This window comes from Herpailurus yagouaroundi, unplaced genomic scaffold, assembly GCF_014898765.1.
Source record: "Herpailurus yagouaroundi ecotype Mexico unplaced genomic scaffold, PumYag 219, whole genome shotgun sequence".
In the NCBI taxonomy this organism is placed as follows: domain Eukaryota; kingdom Metazoa; phylum Chordata; class Mammalia; order Carnivora; family Felidae; genus Herpailurus; species Herpailurus yagouaroundi.
The window spans coordinates 349,609-355,608 of NW_024412450.1; the positions used below are offsets into that span (position 1 = coordinate 349,609).

Consider the following 6,000-nt stretch of genomic DNA (forward strand, 5'->3'; position numbering starts at 1 on the left):
ACTCTTGCACACCAGTCCCCTGTTTCTCCTGCTGTAAATCCCCCCCGGGGCAAGGTGGTGGATAACCGCAGAACATCCCAGTAGAATCATTCAAGCTATGCGATCCTGAGTTCATTCAGCAACCTACCCTACCTTGCCTATTCCTTCTCTGGAAAACTCCAGTAAAGCTCTAGGCCACACTCTCCCCTCTCCTGCCTCCTGCCTTCCTACGTGGCCTGCACGAGGTGCCACACCTGCTGTTCCTAGGTATCTGTGGAGATCGAAACTTCTTCATGATAGTCCTTCCCATGCCTCCTTGATTAAGACAAATCCTGGGTACATTTTACTTTATTTTATTTTTGTAGTATGCTCACCAACTTTTTAAAAAGTTTATTTGTCTTTTTTGAAAGAGAGAGCATAGGCAGGGTAGGGGCAGAGAGACAGGGAGACAGAGGATCCAAAGCAGGCTCTGTGCTGACAGCCGAGAGCCTGGTGTGGGGCTCAAACTCACAAAACCATGAGATCATGACCTGAGCCGAAGTCCAACGTTCAACTGGCCGAGCCGCCCAGGTGCCCCTAAATAATACTACTCTTATCAATAGAACTACTTTATTCATTTAATAGGTCTTTAGTTTTGTGTTGCATACATATAATTAATTTACTAGTCTTCTGCTGATATACATCTAAGCTGTTTGTAGTATTTTTATTACGCACAGTGCATCAGTAGGTGTCTTTATATAAAAGTCTGACACTTGTGTGGAATTCCTGGGAGAAAAACTTCCCGTAAGTGCAGGCGCAAATGACAGGCACTGAATCGCCATGGTAGATCCATCACAGGGCAGCAAGGCTGCGGTGGTTGCCTGAGGAGTGAGTGCAGGGAGCACGCAGGGTGATGCAGAAAGACAAGTGAGGATTTGGACATTTTACTTTCATGCCTTTTGTTCTGTTGAAGTTTTCCCCAGGAGTATCTATTCCTTCATTGTAAAAACAAAGGGCACAGGCTTTGGATTCCTGTAGACCTGTGTTCCAGGCCAGACTTTACCACTTACCTGCCATGTGATCCTAGGCCACTTACTTAATTTTTAGGTTTCAGTTCCTAAATCTATTACCCAATTCATGGTGTTGCCGTGAGCATCACCAAAAACTGGCTGATGGATTGGCATTTCAGCTGTCTATTTCCGTGTACCAAACCACCCCCAAAACGTAGTGGCTGAAAGGAACGACCATGAATTGTCTCCCACACTTCTGAGGGTGTCTTCTGTTGCACGTGATACCAGTTTGTGTTATCCAGGGCCCTCCTGGGCTGTGCTGCCCAAAATACCTTGCTCCCTTGTCTCCTGCCTTATCAGGAGGCAGAAAACTAGGCCTCTAGAGACACTGTGATGGCCTCAGGTTCTCTTGGGCTCTCCCGCCATCTCTCTAGAGGGTGACTGACCTTCTTACAGGGCAGCTCAGGATCTCAAGGACGCAGACGCACGGTGGTAAAGTCTTCGTCCCTGAGCTGACACAGCGTTACTTGCACCACATTCTGTTGAATAAAGTGGGTCACGGGCCAGCCCAGATCCTGTGTGGGACGACTATACCAGGGGTAAATACTGGAAGGTGTGTTTGGTGGGGACTTTTGGAAGATTCTTGGGGAATTTTCATTTCATTCCGCCATTTTGAGTTTAGATCTGGGCCAGGGCCCTGAGGGCCTTTATTTATTTATCTTCATTCTCTGTGACTCATAGGTGCAGTGAGTGTCAAAAACCATTAGGATGATGGCTCTCGATTATCTATCCTAATCTTTCATCAAAACCCTTTATATGGGACATGTGGCATTTAAATCATTGACTTGCTCTTCCAGCAGAAGGCTGAACCAGGACTATGAGTGGTGAATTTGCTCCAAAGCCAAGTTCCGCGGAAAGGAGCACATTGGATGTTTTCTAGGATGCAAGATGTGGAGAAACCTCAATGTGAGGGCAAATCAGGACAGCAAAAGGTCGACTCTGTAAGAGTCAAACAACACAAATGTAAGGAGTGTGGGAAGGCCTTTGCTCAGAGCTCGGGGCGGTTCACCCCTGGAGAATCCATACTCAGGAAAAACCCTATCAATGTAACCAGTGTGGGAATGCTGTCAGTTATAAACCAGCCCTTCTTTCACACCAGGAAGTTCATAATAAAATAAAACGATATCGGTATGATGAATGGGGGAAGGCCTTCGGTCAAGACACAGGCCTGGTTCATCATCGGAGTATCCATACTGCGAAGAGACCCTCTGGGTGTAAAGAGTGCAGTCAACCATTTAGGCAAAGCTCACACCTTATTGGACACCTGAGGGTCCACACCAGAGAAGCCCTTCAGATGTCATGGATGTGGGAGGGCCTTCATTCAGGGGTCGGGACTCACGGAGCATCAGAGAAGCCACACAGGAGAGAGACCCTACCTGTGTAAGGAATGGGGGAGAGCTTCCCGAGGGGGCACCAGCCTTACTCCACACCTGAGGATCCACAATGGGGAGAAGCCCCATCAGTGTGAGGAGTGTGGACGAGCCTTCATTCAGAGGTCAAGCCTTGTTCATCATCAGGGGATCCACAGAGGGCAGAAGTCTGCGTTTGTGTCCTAACTGTAAGAAAGCCTTTAATCACGCATCAGGCCTTACTGAACCACTCCAGAAAGCTATGCTGAATACAGACCCTATCGCTGTGTGGTAAGTTCGGGACGTCAGGATGTGGTGTGTCCATTCCATTGTTATTCTAGGCCGTGAGACAATCTGATGTCACACATCCGGTTGAAAGATCTGGCGGCATCAGGGGAACAGACTGCTGGCATCCCGCCTCCCTCTGCAGGGAATGCTGCCCTGCCTCTGCTCCTCCAGTCTCCTCCCTTGTGGTCCGTCTGCCCTTCTGCTTCCTGAAGTCACTGTCATCACATACCCTGACTATCCCGATGACCCAGAGACTCCCGTGCTGTGGGCAGAGGACCACAGAGACGTCATGTGTGTTCCCTGCAGAGAACTTAGCAGGCTGCATGGGGATGTGATGCTGTTTTTAAAGTTACATAAATGAGGGGTGAACTAGGGAGAGGTTTTCAAATGACTGCTCAGTGAGGTAATTTGCCCTTTTGTTCATCTCCCCTTCACCCTATTGGTGCCAGGGGTGGGGGGCCACCTGCCCTCTTGTTCTGAGGATGGACAAACAGGTGACACCTGGTGCCGGACGGAGGTACACTCTCAGCACGACATCCAGGGCCACAGGGGAGCACGAGGAACAAACTGGGACTTTGGGATGCAGGCTTTGCAGTAACAAGAGGACAAGGTGACCCCGATTTCTTGGGAGGATGTGACTGGTGTGTTTGAATAACGTTGTGCACAGGTGAGGAGGTGAAACCTGGTAGGTTGAGGCTGAGGTGGAGGGCAGCTAGTCTAATGTCGAACCAGCCGGGTGGGGAGCATTTCCTGCTAGGTGGGAGGCAGATCCGGCCAGAGCAGGAGAGCCCACTTAGGCCTAAGGGTCCCTGTGAGGCTCAAACACATCAAAGCAGCTCATGAAATTCTACGCCTTGCGGTGCACTTTGTCAGCTTAGGGGAAAGGCAGTTTTTAGGAAGGAGTTACAATGTATATTTGCATCCTCAACTCTGCACTTCATTCATACGTCCTCTTTTTTCCTTTTTAAATCTCAGTGATACACATTTCTCTTCCAGTTTATCTCTGGGGGAAAAGTCCCAGAATCACCTTTGGCCATCCAGCACTCCAGGTGGATGTGCTCACATATTGTAGTGAGACTGAAGGGACATCAGGTGCCAGAGCCTCTAATCCTTCTCCTGCATCCTCCTGACTTTTTTTTTTTTTTTAAGTTTATTTTGAGTGAAAGAGAGAGTGGGGGAGGAGCCGAGAGACAGAGAGAATCCCAAGCAGGCTCTGGGCTGTCAGCACAGAGACCAATGTGGGGCTCGGACTCACCAACCGTGAGATCGTGACCTGAGTTGAAACCAGAGTCAGAGGCTTAACCAACTGAGCAAGCCAGGTGGACCTCCCCCTTCTGACTTTCTTATGCTAAAAAACAGTAGATGTTTCAAGCTGAGGTCACTGTCCACTGTAATCATCTGGACGCTGATGTTCTCATTATGCATTAGTTTATTTTTTCAGCCTTGAAATAAACAGCCTGAGAAGCATTGGTGTCCTCTTCTACTTTGAATGAAATATACTTTTCACTACCAGGACTTAAGAAATTAGAAAGTTTATGGGGCACCTGGGTGGCTCAGTCAGTTAAGCATCTGACTTCAGCTCAGGACATGATCTCACAGTTCATGGGTTTGTGCCCCGAGTCGGGCTCTGCTGACAGCTTGGAGCCTGGAGCCTGCTTCAGATTCTGTATCTCCCTCTCTCTCTGCCCCTCCCCTGTTTGCTCTCTGTCTCTCTCACAAATAAACATTAAAAAAGATTTAAAAAAAGAAATTAGAAAGCTTATAGAGAGTATATATAAATTGGGCATTTCACTATATTAATATTTGTATGGGGATGGTATGAATAAATGCCAAGAAAACGTTGGAGGTGCTAATTGTTCATACTTACTGCCATCAACGTACTTCTATTGTTTTGCTCTGTTTCAAGGTCTAGATAGGAAATACTTGAGAGGTTGAAGTCTACAGGCCAGCGGGAACAGTCAATAAATATTTTAAAAATAAGAGAGACGTGGAGACGTTAAATCTCCCTGAAGTTAGACACCTCAAAATTGAAAATCTAGGCTTTCACACAATACCTGTACATTTGAGGAATTTTCAGCCGATTCAATGAGTTCTCCCATGAAATGTGCTGATGCACTGAGCTTTCTGGCAGTAGGAATTATACCAGAGATGAAAACTGGTAGCCAAAGGTTCAGGTACATTTGGCAGACATTTTTGTAGCCCTTTCGTTGTTTTTAAGAATTGAATTAGCTGCCAACTTTAAAATGTTAGAGATTTTATGTAAAAGCCTGGATTTCCATCTTATTTTGAAAAATTAAGACCTGGCATCATTGGGCCAGATCTCTCTTGATATGCTTTCTAGTTCATTGGCGTCATCACCCTCTAGCTTATGATGCATCTGGGCCCTGGAGACAAGAATTTGCTTATCTAGAGAATGACAACTTAAGAAGAGGTTTATGTTTAATGGCAGAGAAAATAGAAACAATGTGAAGTTTGATCTTTTTGATTGGTTGTTTGCAAAAAAAAGGGGGGGGGTGACCAGAAGTTGAGGAAATTTTAAAACTAGGATTATTTATTTATTTTAAATTTATTTATTGAGAGAGAGAGCATGCGAGCAAGTTGGGGAGGGCAGAGAGACAGGAGCAGACTCCGCACTGTCAGCACAGAGCCCAACGCAGGGCTCAAACCCACGAACCGCAAGATCATGACCTGAGCCAAAATCAAGAGTGTGACGGTCAACTGACTGAGCCGCCCAGGCACCCCAGGGTTCTTCTTCTTCTTCTTTTTTTTTTTTTTTTTTTAAGTTTATTTTTGAGAGATCATGGAGGGGTAGAGAGAGGGTGAGAGAGAATCCTATCATCTACCATCAGCACAGAGCCAGACTCTGTGGTGGATCCCATGAACTGTGAGATCATGACCTGAGCCTAAACGAAGAGTAGGTGGCTAAACAGACTGAGCCACCCAGGCACCCCTAAAAATAGGATTATTGCTTGATTTAGCTTAAGTGAAAGTAATATATAGGTACTGTGAATGTCAGTAATTTGACCTTTGTGGCCAAACATATTCACAAGTAGACAGAAGAGCTCTCTGCACAGGGACGTGGACAACACACATTTCTCAGTATGTTACCTGTTTAAAGAGTGGTCATTGCACACGTATATGTCGTGTATTTTAAGGGTATGTACTACTACAAGTATTACTTTACTACTAAGTAAAACATGGATTCAAATTTGATGAATTTACAATCTAATGGGAAAGACAAATGAACACAAATCAAGAAAACAATCCTGCCTGGAAGAACTGGGAAGGTATACAAAGAAAATGGGCAAGGGCATTGGTAGGAATTTTTTTTTTTT

At 46.0% G+C, this 6,000-nt stretch overlaps 1 protein-coding gene across 2 annotated transcripts in view; it reads left to right on the top strand.

Annotated features, from left to right (window-relative positions):
* Positions 1-2,166, top strand: part of LOC121018325 (zinc finger protein with KRAB and SCAN domains 8-like) — a 31,611-nt gene extending 29,445 nt beyond the window's left edge. For both annotated transcript variants that reach the window (XM_040457038.1, XM_040457039.1), the window contains exon 5: positions 1,710-2,166. The gene's annotated coding sequence lies outside the window, so the exon portion shown is untranslated. The remainder of the gene's footprint in view (positions 1-1,709) is intronic.
* Positions 2,167-6,000: the final 3,834 nt, after the last annotated feature.